Genomic DNA, 17340 nt, shown 5'->3' on the forward strand with positions numbered 1-17340 from the left:
GGGCCACCCTTCACTAACACCCAGTGTGTTATTAGTGCATCTAGGCATATAACGGTGTATCTATCTTTCCATCCCACAGGCTTATCTCTAGGAGGAGAAAAGACAGAACTGCTGCTACAGGCCACACAGGGACTAACAGCCATTTCCTTTCGGCCTACTGGGGCCATAGCCACCTTCCTCAGACACACAAGCTGACTGGAGGCCTTTTGAGATAAGCAGGTGATGGCATTCCCTAATGGCAGCCTTGGGTCCCTTCAACGACAGAGAACTTTTGCTAGGGCCTTGTGACTGCTAAACATGGGGGCACTGGCATAAAAATGATGTTCATACCCTCAAGACTCTATACAGACTTGCTCTGGAGATTTTAATCCACTGAACAATTACGATGGTTCAATAATCCCTTGTCTTCCTGGATCCAACCCGTCACTACCCCTCTGGCTTATATTGTGTTGGATTTTGATGCTTACATCCTGCCCTATCCAAAATTTTAACTACAGATAAGGTAGGAAGCTGTTGCACCAATGACACCTCTTGTTTACAAAATCAATAAGGAAGAACTATGAGCAAGCGGACCATGCTGGTGATCAGCCCGCGATGGTAAGGAACAAATGCAGGTCACATGGCTCTAGGTGGGTTAAATCCTGGCTGAAATTATAAACTCTGCAAATTTGGACACAGCATACCAATGTAATAATAGGTATTTTTTGTGTGCTTACATGCCATGGGTGAATTGTAAATTGTGTAGTATCTTATTCCATATTTTTGAGTGCATGAAAGCAAAATCAACAGAATCAACGCTATTAAATGTAATACCACACTGCATTGTTTCATGGTTATAATTTTTCTCATCTTGTTAGTTCTGTTAGGATTTTGTATAATGTGTTTCCATCATATTCATTAAATCTTCCTCTCCTCCAAGATTTACCCTCACTTCACTACCTACTCAAAGGAATGTCTTTTTTTTTTTTTTGTATAGTCGGTTCTGCCTATGTATTCTTGGATACATGGCTTCCCCTACAGCATGGTTAACCTACCAGGGGCCACACCCTTAATGAAAACTGACTTTCCCTCTCTCAACAGCTACCAATTGCCAAATATTGCCTTATATAGGGTAGGACTTCATACCAACATCTCCCGCATCCCACTCTACATCCAGACTGGAATGTTGACTGTCCTAAGTATATGGTGGCCCATACATATACAGCCATCCAATTAGACAAGATGGATGAAGCAAAGAAGTGCAGGCCGACAGGAGCCGGATGTAGATCGCTCCTGAGAGACACAGCCAGAAAACAGCAAACACAGAGGCGAATGCCAGCAGCAAACCACTGAACTGAGAATAGGTCCCCTATTGAAGGAATCAGAGAAAGAACTGGAAGAGCTTGAAGGGGCTCGAGACCCCAAAAGTACAACAATGCCAAGCAACCAGAGCTTCCAGGGACTAAGCCACTACCTAAAGACTATACATGGACTGACCCTGGACTCTGACCTCATAGGTAGCAATGAATATCCTAGTAAGAGCACCAGTGGAAGGGGAAGCCCTGGGTCCTGCTAAGACTGAACCCCCAGTGAACTAGATTGTTGGGGGGAGGGCGGCAATGGGGGAGGATGGGGAGGGGAACACCGATAAGAAAGGGGAGGAGGGAGGGGGATGTTTGTCCGGAAACCAGGAAAGGGAATAACACTCGAAATGTATATAAGAAATACTCAAGTTAATAAAAAAAAGATAAAAAGTATATGGTTTTTATAGGAATTTACACAGTATATAAAACATATACAAAAGGGTGAAAAGGCCATGCGTCAGAATCTATTAGCTTATCAGTCAGCTGAACCTGACAAGTACTCTAGGATACAAACCCCAGTCCTCAAAAGAGCAGCAAGTACTCTTTGAGCCATCTCTCTGGTTCCTCTAATTGCTTCTTTTCATTAAAATAATTTGTCAGTAAAGTTAATCATTGTCTCCTTGTCTATTTCTCTTATGTGTAAAGTATGAATTTAAGATTATATAGTATTTAATGTGCATATTATACATCGTATATATTATATTGCATTAGTATAGTCTTGATATAGCCTCATGATGTGCAAATTCAAGGCTTATATCTGAGTTAGTGCTCAGCAGTCAGTAGACTAGGGTAGAGATTAAATACATAAATACATACATACATACATACACACACATACATACATACATAGATGACAAAGAGTATATATGCTTGTGTTTTGTTTGTGCGGCATACACATATGATTGTACAGGTACTCACACCTATACCAATATGTATTAGATGTAATCCAAAGGCAGGATTTTCAATCTCTTCCTCTGTTTCTCTTTCCATTTATCTTCCATTAGTCTTTCACTTGTATCCCATTGAGATGGGATTGCTCCCTGAACTAGGAGCTCAGTGATTCAACCATCCTGACTGATCAATGCGCTCATATGAATCACCTATCTTCTCTCTAGTACTGGCATTACGGGTACACTCAGTCTTACCTGGTATTTTACTTGGCTGTGCAGGATTTGAATTCAGGTCCTATGCTTACAGAGCAAGCGCTCTTATCAATGTAGCAGTATTCTAGACCTTCGGAAAATATATGTCATCATAGTGATTATATATGATACCTTCTAAATAGATAAAGATAATTTGTTTGCTAGTAAGTGTACTAAGCCTCTTCCCTAGCCTAATCATGTACATCCATTTGATTGGTTTTTGCCGTACTGGTATTGAACATGTATCTCCACACAGTTCTAGGCAATCATTCTACCACTTAGCTATTTCCATAGCCTTGCATAGTTATAAGCAAGTTTGCCAAGGGAAGTTCCCAATTTGAAACTAATCATTAGACTATCTGCTCCCTCTCACCTGAAGCCTGGCCCAACATAATTCAGAACATCTGCTAGGATTAGCACAATGATACACATACTTTGAAAAAAACATTCTGGTCAGTCCTTCTCAAGGAGGTAATATCCTCTCTCATCCAATGGGGTTCTCCACTAGGCAAAGGTCGATACAGTTGCAGCTAGATCCCCTCTAAGCTTTACTGACTCCAAATACAGATGAAGTGAGGATCAACAGGCTGTCTTTGACTCCTAGCACTGTGCCTGATTGGTGAGGCTGCAGGCAAGGGAAGCCTGCAGGGCAAGAGAGCAGCTCCCTGTGCCAGCTTTGCAGACAACTGGTTGGGATTCACTTCTTGCTCCTACTTCTGCCTCATTCTCTGTAACTCGCTGATTGTCTAACATTCTGACTGCATCCTCTGCACATCTGTAAGTGTGCGCCGCATCCTTCCATTCCAAGTTATGAGACGCCTATTTCAGAAAATAAAAATTACTTAAGAAGTAGTAAATCCGATTTGATGTGACAGACAAAAGCCATTGGAGAGGGTATTATAACTACTCGAGTTTGCAGGAACTTTTTTATTGCTGCTAAAAAAAAAAAAAATTCTAACTTTCTCAATTTGGACATAGCTGAAGCATGAGGCATTATTGCTAAGTGCCTTTCTTTCCAGAAACTTAAAATCATGTACAACTAGTTCCTTGTGCTTTTGTAAGAGCAGTACTAAGTGCTACTATTTCTGTGAAGGAGGAAAAAGTAAAAAACAAAACAAGTCTTTTTCTTTTGTTTTAAAGAAAGCATACGCGGGCACGCACACACGTGCATGCACACACACACACACACACACACACTATTGAGGGGCAGGGGAGTACATTTTCAGCTGTAAACCTTTTCTTTCCTTATCAATCAATTAATGTAGTGAGTTGGGCTGGTGCTACCTGCTCATATTCTAATGCTAAATACTGGTTTCACAAGGTGTGGTTGCCTCACAAGCAGATCCTAACATAACACCAAGTGATACTATGTGAAACATGCTCTGGTCAATAAAAGACTAGAGCCTGTGATTGGGCAGTGCAGGGAGACAGGTGGGAATTGAGGTTCAAGAGAGGGGGTTGCAGAGAGAGGGAGAGGAAGAAGACAGAGGTGGAGGAGGCAGCCATGGATTACGACCACATGGCCAGGAGAAAGAGAAAGTAATAACAGACTCTATAACTGAGGAATATGTTAGTATAGCTCTAAACATGTCCAATATAGGCATACAACTTGTAGAGAAAAAGACCTAGATTGCACATCTTTTATATGGGCTTGCTAGGCATTCTTTCCACAAATTAGGGAATTTAACTAAAACTAGTAGCTGAAAAAAAAGGGGGGGAATGAATATTGATTAGCTGACCATAAAAGGTGATATAAAAATTAAATGTGGGAGCCCTCTGGGTCAAGCCAAGATGCCCTGAGCAACCCGTCATTCCAGGGGTCCCTCCATTTTCCCACTGTCTCTCCACCTTCATCAGACTCCTGAATCATAGAGACAGGAGCATATTGCCCTCTGACAGGCTCTACCTAGCAGCTGACAGATACAGACACAGCCAAACAGTGGGTGGAGTTTGGGGATTCTTATTGTAGAATAGGAGGAAGGATTGTGGGTCCAGAAAAGGACAGGAACTCCACAGGAAGACCAACAGGGTCTACCTACCTGCAACCTTGGGGTTCTTAGAGTCTGAACCACCATCCGGAGAACACATGGGCTAAAGCAGGGCCTCCTCACTTTATGTAGCAGGTGTGCAGCTTGACCTTCATGTGGGTCCTGAATAAATGGAGTGGGGGACTATCCTAAAAGTTGTGCCTGCCACATTTCCAAAATATTATCTTAGAGGATATGGAAGGCATGTATTGGAATGTTAAGTCTGATGTTCTTCAGCCAGAGGGCAGAAACTGCTGGAAATCAAAACAAATTCGACCATGAGAATGACAGAAGACAGGAGCCTAACATGGCTGTCCTTTGAGAGGCTCTAAGAGCAGCTGACTGAGACAGATGCAGATACTCCCAGCCAACCATTGGACTGAGTTCAGGGACCCCTCTGGAAGAGTTAGGGAAAGGATTGAAGGAAATGAAGGGATGGGAACCCTATAGAAAGACCAAAAATATCAACTAATTCCAACCCCTGGGAGCTCCCAGACACTAAACCACCAAACAAAGAGCATGTATGGGCTGTTTTTTAGCCCTGGCACATATGTAGCAGAGGACTGCTTTGTCTGGCCTCATAGGGCAAGGATATGCCTAATACTGTAGAGACGTAATGCCCCAGGGAACGGGAATTCAGGGGGGTAAGATAAGGGGGTAAATGAGTGATGGGGGTGGGTGGGAAGCTCTCTCTCAGAGGCAAAGGGAAGGGGGAGGATGGAGTGAAAAACTCTTGGAGAGGTAACTATGAAGAGGGACATTTGCAATGTAAATAAAGCAATTAAAAAAACAATTAGATGCATTCATTCCTATAAGACACAAAATGAGAAAGGAATACATGGAAAATACTTGATAAAGTTCTGTTATTTTTTCTTTTTTTTTTAAAAGAAGCCTAAGATTAGATATATAGAGTAATAGATAGATAGATAGATAGATAGATAGATAGATAGATAGATAGATAATGGGTGGATGGATAGATAGAACTCAATCGAGTGTTTTTAGAAGGTGTTAAATTAAAATCAAGAGGAAAATCAGTAGAAGAGTGATTTCCACCAGGGAGAGTATGATCCTGGCTCTCCAGGAACCTTTGACAATGTGTGTGGACACACTGGTTTACCTCCCAAGAGTGGAGGGGATTACTACTGGTTTCTAGTGAATAGAGCCCAAATACACTGTTAAAATACCAAGATACCCACCAATAACAAAACTTATGAAACAAACCCACAAGGTTGTAGAGGCTAAACATTTCAAAAAGGGGAGGTAAACAGGAGATGTATTAGAGAACATCAGAAAAGTAGGGGGAACCCTCCAGAAGCTCAGCAGCAAACCTAGGCGAACGCCAAAGGTACTGTGAGAACAGTGAGGACATCGCACTGAGTTTTCTTCTCTCTTTCCCCTCAGCATGGAATTCTACGTTTTCTTCCTGTGCCCTTGGTCATTGATACGACATCCTGTCATATCACTCCAGTCCTGGAACTCATGTCATCTTGAATGGTTCATAAGTAAAGAATATCCTGCTTCTTAAATCCTGGACAAAGGTAAAAATACATTTACATTTCCTAAGAAGTAATTGTGGCTCTTTCAATAAATCAGCTACAATGAAATGTGGCTGAAGGGGTGTTTATTTTATCTTTAAAACTACCCATCTTCTCGGGACCTAGAGAGATGGCTCAGTTGTTAAGAGCACTGACTGCTTCCCAGAGGACTCGGACTACAATCTGAACTTCTTTATGGTGGCTCACACTGGTCTGTAACTCCAGTCCAAGGGGACTGATGCCCTCTTCTGGCCTCCATGGGCACTGCATGCACATGGTGCACAAACATGCAGGCAGAACATCTATACACAAAATAAAATGGAAAAGCAAAAGCCACATCACATAGTACTTCATAAATAGAAAACTATTTATATATTATCTGTATGTATTAATTTAAATCTAAAAACATGTTCTTAAGCCTTATATATACTAGCACATATTACAAGATTAGGCATACAGTTTCCTAATGAACTCTATCTAGCCATCCTTTTACCAACCATCCCTTCCTTCAGGTGGATTTTCCTCATGACTTTTGAGAGCTCATTCTTCTGTGAAACAGTAAAGATTTTTTGAGAACAATCAAATGGTTGGGTGTATATTTTTCTTCTTTTGCTAGGAAGAAATTTATTTCCACTTTTTGATGTCCCTACCTTCAAGAAAGTTTATCTTAAAGATGCCTGACAATACTGAGAAGAAAAACAATCTTTTATGAGTTCATAAAACTTAATGAAGATTGGAGGGTAATTTCATAATTCATATCTTTAACATTTTAGTTTGGCTTGCCTGTTTCATTTTATTTCTACCAAGATAAACAATGACATTTTCTTCATGTCTTGTTATTTTAATCACCTCAATAACTCTGTGCACATACAATAGAGGAACTGTGGCTGAGGAATAGCAATACTATGAAAACTAGCTAGAAGCTGTCCAACCATAATTACCCCAAGGCAAAGAAAGTGGTCAGGAGTGCGAGTCTTTTGTTTACCGATTTCCTTCTGACTTTCAAAAATATAACATGTTCATATAAATGCAGCGTCGAAACAGTCATAATAAATAATTAGAGTGTTATCAAAGACCATTTTGTTCTTCCAGCTGCTGAACGGTTTTATTTACATAGCATTGTGGAGCGACTCAAAAACAGCTGCTATTTTATGTAAGCCATCCCATGATTTGATTTGAAATGATTTCCTCCACTCCGTGCAACAGCATTTTAACTGCAGCGACAGAGCCATGACAAAACCGTTTTAGGACTTTTTTTTGCACCGCAAAAGGAAAATAAGTTGAAGCAGTGGATGGATGTCAGGAATGATAATGCTTTCTTTCTATTTTGAGACTTTCTGTCAGACAGGGTCATTCTGTAGCCTAAGAAAGCCTCAAACCCATGGCTATCCCCATGAAGCAGTCTCCTGGACACCAAAACAGGCTAACTGTAATATTTTCTTTTAGCAGGGAAACTCTAGGTCTAACTTGCATGCTTTCAGGCTGCTGCAGTAAAGGATAGAAGATGTACAAAGCCGACACATGTAGAGGATGCTCCTGGAGATGCTGGATTACAAAAGAAAACCCATTCACTTTCTGTCTCTGAGCTATATTCAGGTGCAATCTTTTTGTTTTGTTTTGTTTTCCAACCTTCCCTGAGTAATTGTAATATTCCCTCTCAGACTCTGACTACAACAGATGTGAAAATTCTTTCTCATTTTTCTCAGAGAAAGGCACACAAGGGAAGCATAATTTCATTAGAATTTGATCACAGCTACAGCCTTCAATGGGTTCCTGCCACTCATGGCATGCACCTCATGATCACTCTCTAATTAGATCACTGTTTATTTATTGATATACCAGCTCAAACTCGTTATGCAGTTAGCTATGCACTGAAATTTTGGTCTGGACTTCTAATCAATACTTTCTTTCAAACAACTTGTCCCAAGTTGTTATTGATAGCATTTGGGGAATTACAGCTTTACTGTGTCAACAATTTCTGGCCAATAATTCATCTCTTCATTTTGTTGAGAATGTGGCTCTGGCTGTGGTCACTATGTAGACCAGTCTGGCCTTGAACTCACAGAGTTTCACCTGTCTCTTCTTCCATGGTGCTGAGATAAAAGCCATGAGCCTCTGTACTTTGCATATCTCTTCAAATTTTTAAATATTTGTCCTCAGAGACATAGTGCATAGACAATATGAAGAAGGAATCTTATTCATGCAATCATCTACTCATATACACAAAATCATATTTAATGCTTTACTTAATATACCAATGTGTGCATCTACAGGAAGAAAAAGATGACTACTGTTTTGGAGAGACTTGTTGACATTTATTAAATTCTTGATTTTCATGATTTTCATATTTACTTTAATATTTTATATTTATCTGAATTAAATAGTAAGATGCAAGCCTTATGGATGGAGAAATAATTAACTAAAGTGTGAAATTTCCATAAGGTAATATTATGTAACAATTTTTAAAATGAATGAAAAAAATCTTATATTTACCTATAATAAAAAAAACCTAGAAGGTAACTTGTTCATAATACCTGCGAAAAAAGTAAAACTAGGAATGAAGATAAGGCACTCTAACAAATCAATATCTATAAGTAAGCCAAGAATTAGTCATTTCTTGAAATCTCAGGGTAGCCTTTATTTGTTTTTCCTACATGGATATAGATATTAGACATTTCATTATGTGTTTCTCAAACATTTATGCTGCATGTTTTGATAAATTGCCGCTTAATTTTATACCCATTTAATCAGGTTTTTGTTTTCTTGCTTTCTTTTTAGTTCTTTATGTATTCTAGATATTTATCCTCTATCAGATCTACAACTGGTAAAGATTTTCCCCATCCCATAGGGGCCCATTTTGCTTGGATGAGTGGCCTTTGTTGTACAGAAGTGTTTAGCATTATGATGACCACTTTTTAATTGTTGGTCTTAATAGATGTACTAATGATGTCATGTTCTGAATGTCCTTTCTTGTGTCAGTGAGTTCAAACCTTTGCCCTACTCTCTCTTCTCTATGATTTAGGACATCTGGTCTTAATGTTGACAATCTTCATTCACCTGGAATTATGAACAGGACAATTTATTTTCCTTCTTCTATATACAGCTATCCAGTCCAACCAGCAGCATGTATTGAAGATGCTATCTTTTCTCCTGCACATAATTTTGGCTTCTTCGTCAAAATTCAGCTGGACCACCCCGTATTCCCTTTTATACCTGGCTCCTTCATCTTCCTCCCTATTTAATCTTCTACAAAATCAATGCAACCCTATCCTGATATTAATAATCACATTCAGGTTGGATGTACAGTTAAACTGACATCAGAATGTAGTAGTCATTTCTGTGTTCTCAGGCTTGCTGCAAAGCCAGTGCACAGCAGCCCTACTCTCCATATTCATCACTAGATGAATGAACGGTCAAAATCTAACCAGGTATGGAGGAAACATTTGTATCCAGCATTTAGGAGGCTGGGACAAACAGATTGAATTATGAGCTGGAGGTCTGCCGCAGCTATGCTCTGACACCTACCTCAAGAAAAAGTAAAAGGAACACACACACACACACACACACACACACACACACACACACACACACTAGAATATTACTCCTTATCAGATATCCTGTCATTTACGACATGAAAGACTCACGGTGTGCAACACTAAGTCAAATAAATCAAGACAACAAAAACTAGTATCGTGTAATCTCCACAGGTGTAATTCAAAGCACTTAAACATATTGAAATATAGTGTATCTTACTCCACATAAATGCAGTTATGATTCACCAATCAATATTAATATTAATTTAAAACTTCAAAAATGAGGAAAATAAGGTTATTTTTCCTACTGCAAGAATATTAGTGGAAGGAAGGAGAGATTTGGGTTTTAGAGCAAGTCTTTTTTGTTATCCTTATGAATTATACTTCTGCTTGTATACTATGTTTTAAAACAAAATAATCTGTAAATATTTTTCCTTATATAACACATTAGACTAATCTAGCTAAAAGCAGTGATGCAGTTTTTTTATTGGATATTTTAATTTACATTTCAAATGGTATCCCCTTTCTTGATTTCCCATCTAGAAATCCCCTATCCCATCCCCCTCCCTCTATGAAGTTGATCCCTTACCCACCCACCCCTTCTCATCTCCCCACCCTGACATTCCCCTACACTGGGGAATTGAGCCTTGACAGGACCAAGGGCTTCTTCTCCCATTGATGCCCAACAAGGCCATCCTCTGCTGCATATGCAGCTGGAGTCATGGGTCTGGCAATGTGTAGGTTTAGTCCCTGGGAGCTCTGGTTGGTTGGTATTGTTGCTCTTATAAGGTTGCAAACCCCTTCAGCTCCTTCAATCCTTTCTCTAATGCTGTCAATGGAGACCACGTTATCAGTTCATTGGTTGGCTGTGAGCATTCACCTCTGTATTGTCACGCTCTAGCCCAGCCTCTAGGACACAGCTATATCAGGCTCCTGTCAGCATGTACTTCTTGGCATGAGCAATATTGTCTGGGTTTTGTAGCTGTATGTATATGGGCTGGATCCCCAGGTGGGGAAGTGTCTGGATGGTCTTTCCTTTGACCTCTGCTCCAAACTTTGACTCCATATTTCCTCCTGTGAATATTTTTGTTCCCTCTTCTAAGAAGGATCGAAGTGTCTGCACTTTGGTCATCCTTCTTCTTGAGCTTCCTGTGGTCTATAGATTATATCTTGAGTAATTCAAGCTTTGTGGCTACTATCCACTTATCAGTGAGTGCATACCATGTGTGGTTTTTATCCTATTTTATCTCTATAACCATGAAACAAATGAACTACCAAATAAAATAAAATAAAATGCAAAGCATTCATTCTGCTTAGCTACTACTATATTTGTGTGTATGTGTTTGTGTGTGCATGAGTGTGTGTGTATATGAGTACATTTTTATGCCACTATGCTCTGGTGGAAATCAAAAGAAGATTGCAGGTTTATGTCTTCTCCTTCCACTTTTTATGAGCAGGGTCTCCTGTTGTATTCTACAGTTCTGTTCTCTCATCTTCATGCTTAGGTGGACAATGGTTTATCCACTGGATCATAGTTTTCTTAACTATTACTGATATTAAAACATAGAAGAAAGGTAGAATTATATGGAGGCATGAATTCTTCAAAGTTCCTTCTTAGCATTAAACAAGAGGTTTATTACTCACTGAGTTTCATATCCTCAATTATTTATTTTCTTCATGTGCAAGTGTGCATACCCAATGTCTGCATGAATCCACATGCTTGAATGGGAAATACAGAGATATATTTCTAAAAAGCAAAATTATATTTAATTAATTTATCTGCCCTGGCCAATAGATGCCATGATGAATAAAACATGCTGTATATGGGAAGGGATATGACAGTGGTAGACCCTGTCAACAGTGTCTACCAAGGGAACAGATTAGTGAGTTATAATTGTATATTAATGCTCCACCCCACCCTAAATTAACAGCAAAAAGAAAACCTTAGAAGTATGTTGAGTTAGGTCTGCATAAGTTTGAATGTTCTGACTTGATATTCTGTAGCCTTTTACCATTGGGGATTTCATGCCATGCTTGATTCTGTATTCCCCTTGACTTCTTATATTGCTAGGGGACTTAAGCTGCCACATTTAGAATTTTCCATTTCATTATATTTTATTACTTTCCAATTTCCAACAGAAATGTTGTTTGTGTCAAATGCTTGCTTTTATTTCAGCTACTTGTTCGATTCCCCTCCCATAAGGATTCATGTATATAAACATTCATTCTTTTAGAATGGTTAAAGAGCTTAGACAAAGAAAAAATTTGAGTTTAAAAGTATTTAACAAATATATTTGTTAACACAGAGATGCTATTTAATTGTTCATTTTTCCAGGTTAGAAATAAAGATCTTGCCATTTCAATAAGGCAATTGTATGCTCCCTCAACTCTTTCTAAAAATCTAAGACCTTTGATTGTATAATAAACTGCATCCAATATTCCTATTATCTAAGCAGCGTATAAAAGTTGAATCAAAGTTGAGCTGAGGGCCAATAGGGTGTGATAGCAAATAAAGGTGCTTGTCGCCAAGCCTGGAAACTGTAAGTTGTTCCCCTGGGTCCCACATGGTGGAAGAGAAATCCAAGTTCCTAGCTATCTCACAACCTCCCCATATGAGATACGAGACATACATGACATACATGACATACATGGATATACATATATGTATATATATAACATTTAAAAATGTAATACAATTAAAAGACTCTTAAAATGGAATTTTAAAATTTTGTATATAATGTTATCATTTTCTAGAATTTTGAAGAGCTAGAAAACTTTAAAGGTGTACAAAAGGATTGTAGAAATGGAGATATCATGCCACTTACAAAGGTAGTACTGTCTATAAGATGACCACAATGCAGGCCCATATCTGAATATGCAGTAAGATATTTCCTTCAGGATTTCACATTAGTTATTAAATCTCAAACAGAAAGAGACATAAATACGCAGGAAGAATATGGAAAGCTACTTAATACTGCTAATGACAAAGAAGATCCAATCAAAATCACATTAAAGTGTCATTTTATTGTCAACGAGGGTGCTGAGAATGGGGGACAAGAGACACGAAGAAGGACGCCAAGACAAGAGTCTGATCAAGGCGACAGTTTTATTTTTCCCCAAAGCTGAATTTATACCATAACAGGGGTGACAGAGAGAGGGGGAAAATAAGAAACATTTACGCAGGCCAAGGACACAGTATTCGTGTGGTCAGCTGATGTCAACAGGATGTTGGTTTTTCAGAAAGGTTGCAGGTCATCACATTGAGCATTTTGATGTCAGATTTATTTCTCAGCAAGGTCACAACATTATCATAGCATTATTCATCTTGACCACCAGATTTGTATTAGCCTTCTGAAGCTGGCTGGGGATTTTCCATGAACCCAGTCATACTTAACTCTAACCATAATATTAACATTAAGAATGGAGGGTTTCGGGGCTGGGAATTTAGCTCAGTGGTAGAGCGCTTGCCTAGGAAGCGCAAGGCCCTGGGTTCGGTCCCCAGCTCCGAAAAAAAGAACCAAAAAAAAAAAAAAAAAAAAAGAATGGAGGGTTTCAAGGGCATCACTCCCAACATTTTATTTCCCTTAAGATGGTTATTATCAAACAAGACATAGCAAAAAATAACAAAAAAAGAAAAAAACACATGAAGTAGCAAATATGGGAGAGAGTCTGGAGAAATGCGATGCAGTGTACATGGCTTGTGGGTTAAATGCATGAGTTCAACTGGTGATAATGGTATGCAGGTCATGAAAAAAATTAAAAATAGAACTACAAAAGAATCCAGGAATTCTTCTATCTAGAGACTCATCTAAAGGCAGAACTCCCAGATCTGTTGCAACAAATTATTCACAGTAGCTAGGATGTAAAATTGTAAATTTTTTCTAAATACTCATATATAAAAGAGTGCAGAAAATATCATGTATGTATGTTTAAAGCACTGTTCTCATGACCATGAAGATAAGAGTATAGAAGGTAACAGGAGATCCTGCAAACAAAGAAGGATGGTGGCTGCTAAGGTCCAGAGGATGCACACATGAGGAGTGGTTGGCCAGTAACTCTAAGGCTTGTAGTCATATAGGATGAGACTTTCTGTAGTCGTATCTGCTCTATGTAATTATGCTTATTGTTTAATTCTGTACTATGCACTTAAACATCTGTAAGAGGTGTCCTTAAAATATTCTAACTTAATGAATGCTTCAGAATATTGTAAATTTCAGAATACTATAAGCAATTCAGGTGAAATTTGTTTTGAGCCAACTCCATAATCCATTATATCATGTGATCTTGTTTCAAAAAATAGGAAAGAGAGTAGGCAGGTCAAATGTTTGCTTGTTCTACTGAGTTTATCTTTTGTTTCTTTCACTGTTTTCTTTTCTCCCGACATTTTTCTTCATTGCTAGCTGCTCTGTTTTCTTCAATATATTTTACACAGAATGCAGAGCTATGAGGTAAACAGAATAGTGAAGACTCAGTACCACTAACGAGAAGAACGTTAGTGGTCAAGACTGCCAAGAAGGCTTAGGTGTTAAGAGTGTTTGGTGCTCTTCCAGAGGACTGGAGTTCAGTTCCCAGTACTCTTGTAGCTTTAGGATATCCAGGTCTCCCTTCTGCAACTCATGGGCACATGCGACACACACACACACACACACACACACACACACACAGAGAGAGAGAGAGAGAGAGAGAGAGAGAGAGAGAAACACACACACACAAGCACATACAAGTACACACAAGCCCACACAGACACACGCAGGCACACATAGGCACACATGTGATCACACGAGCATACACAGGCACATGCATATACATAGATTAAAAATCAAACTAAAAGCATTGCTACTAATCATAGCAGCAGTGGCATCATTTTTAGCATCTTTAGTATTTTGCTTCCTGATAGTCACAAAATACAGAATCTGAGATGCCCAAAAATTTTAAATTATCAATAATTTAAAAAATTAAAAAAATTTAATTTAATTTTAATTTTTAAATTAAAAAATCCTGTTGCTTCTGGAAATTTTGTTCCATTTATCTATTGTGAGGATCCACTACAGGCTACATCAACTCAGCTACTATGAGAATGTGTAATAAAGGGCAGTCAACGTTAACCATTCAGGAAAATTTCTCCTTGGGAATGGTTCTGAATGGAAGGTACCTGAGCACATAAGAGTTTGAGAAATGCTTCCTAGTTCATTGATTTACTACATATCTATAGTGTGCCTTCCATGCTAGGTGCTAGAAGGAAATTGCAATCACTAATTACTATCTTCAGGCAGTTCACAGTAGGGTAGAAAAAACTAATATACAAGTAGACTGGTTGAGAGATCTTTTTCCAAGTCCTTCAGCAGGACTTGTGTTTCTTCTCTGTTGGGAGTCTGCTAATTGGGAGGGTGGTCATATATCAATCTGTAAGCAAACACACATTGTGTGAAGTAATGATAGTTGCTCCTGAGAAAACAATAATCTGAGATAATGGAAGCAGATACTGTAAGAGTTTGGACTGGGTAGCTATTTGAAAGAGTACAGATGGGGGATTTTATTGATAAGGTGACATATGAACAGATATCTAAAGGATTCTCAGGGTACACCAGAGAACTATGAAAAAAGTTTCTAAAGCAGTGGTTCTCAATCTTCCTGATGCTGTGACCCTTTAATACAGCTCTTCATATTGTGGTGACACCCAACCATAAAATTATTTTCATTGCTACTTTATACCTGTAATTTTGCTACAGTTTGTGAATCACGATGTAGATATCTGATACGTGGGATATCTGATATGCAACCCCTGTGAAAGAGTCATTTGACACCCCAAAGGAGTAGTGACCCACAAGTTGAGAACTACTGATCTGAAGGAATAAGACCAGTGAGTCAAAACATCCAGAGGCAAAATATATGGTTTTTGAAGAATAAGCAAGAATATTGTTGTGACTGAAACAGGAAGAGTAAAGAGACTGGTAGATATGTTGGGGAGTACAATAGTTTAGATCTTGGATGACTTTCAGGAACACATTTGCTAAAGGTTAGAACTCCAGAATGATGTTTTTAGAAGTGGTGGAGTCCTTAGGAGTGAGTCGGGTAGGAATCTTTAGGCCAAAAGTGTACAGTTTGTGGTAGTTTGAATATGTTTGCCCCAGGGAGTGGCAGTTTTTGGAGGTATGGCCTTAGTGGAATAGGTGTAAGTTTGTCACTGTGGGTAAGGGCTTTAAGACCCTCATCTTAGATGCCTGGAATCCAGTCTTTTCACTGCCTCCAAAGCAAGATACAGAACTCTCAGCTCCATCAGCACCATGCTTGCCTGGATGCTGCCATGTTCCCACCTTGATAATGGACTGACTCTTTGAACCTGTACGCCAGTCCAAATTAATATTGTTCTTTAGAAGAGTTGCATGAGTCATGATGTCTCTTTACAGCAATGGAAACCCTAACTAAGAAACAGTTGATAGGGACCTTCAGATATAGGCTGTTTCTTCTCTGATGGCTTAAAGGATGAAGTGAATCATCCCGCTTAGCCATATATTCATGACATAATATGCTGCTTTGCCAAAAGCCTCCAACCATGAGGGCTACAAGTCATAGACTAGGATCTCTGAAACTATAAGTCAAGAGAAACCTCTCATTTCTGAAAGTTAATTATCTCAGGTGTTACTTAGAATAACACACAGAAAAGAAGAAATATTAGAATAATACATAATACATCTATGACATGTAATGCCTTAGAGACTGAGGAAGGATTTTTAACCATTTTTGTTAGGCAGTTTGCTTGCTTGTTTTCCATCAAAGTCTCACTAGGGAGCTGAGGATGATGTCCTTGAAATTCTGACTCCCTGTCTCTGCCTCATCGTTTGAGGCACTACAGGACTTTGTATTTGCTGGAACCTCTACTAACTAACACAGTGAGAAAAATAACATGCTGTGAACTGACTCTTAAAAGGTTCCCTCTGTCAATTATAAGAATACCCTAAGGCTAGAGGCAGAAATAGGGACCCAGGTTATGTGGAAATTAATCATTGTTAGCAGACCACAATGGAATTGTGAATCAAGTTGCTGAGCATAAAAATAGTCAGGTCTTGTTCTTGATATAGTTGAAGAAATGGAACCAGAGTTTGTTGGAGGCCCACAAAGAGAAAGGATACATGCAAAATACTTTTGTATTTGGCCTGAACAGCTAAATGAATAGAGGTGTCATTTACTAAAATGAGTAAACCATGAGGAAAAATAGAAACTTAGAAACTCTTGAAGTCTAATTTTTGGTATCTTGGATGTAAAGTAACTTTAGTCAGTCAAGATGAATTATCTACTAGATAATCCAAGGTGTCAAAGGACAGAATTTAAATTATTGAGAAAAATGGTCAAGGAAGACTTTCTGGAAAAGGAGAACACTGAATGAAGTATCAGCAAAGCTCAGTATTGGCCATACGTTTAATTTAAAGAAACGTTGATGAAGAAGAATCACTATGATCAAAGACATAAGAACAATAAATAAGTTACATTTTTAAAAACCCTCATATTAATATTACTGGAGCTTAACTTTTTACTTGGAAAGTGAAAGCTTGAGGAGAAAGTGAGGCAAGTATATAATTTCTTTATTTTAGTCTCCTAATTCAAATTGTGTGTGTGTGTGTGCATGCGTGCATGTGTATGTATATATGTATGTATGTATGTATGTATGTATGTATGTATGTATTTTAAGACTATCAGCAACGAAAAAAGAATCTATCAGAATAATAATGAGTGGTGAATGAATATGTGTGCTAGGAAAGAAA

At 38.6% G+C, this 17340-nt stretch overlaps 1 long non-coding RNA gene across 1 annotated transcript in view; it reads right to left on the minus strand.

Annotated features, from left to right (window-relative positions):
- LOC148004644 (uncharacterized) overlaps positions 1-17340 on the minus strand; it is a 116101-nt gene that overhangs the window by 26922 nt on the left and 71839 nt on the right. The window lies entirely within an intron of this gene.

The sequence above is a fragment of the Rattus norvegicus genome, chromosome 7 (assembly GCF_021556685.1).
Source record: "Rattus norvegicus strain SHRSP/BbbUtx chromosome 7, alternate assembly SHRSP_T2T, whole genome shotgun sequence".
Classification (NCBI taxonomy): Eukaryota; Metazoa; Chordata; class Mammalia; order Rodentia; family Muridae; genus Rattus; species Rattus norvegicus.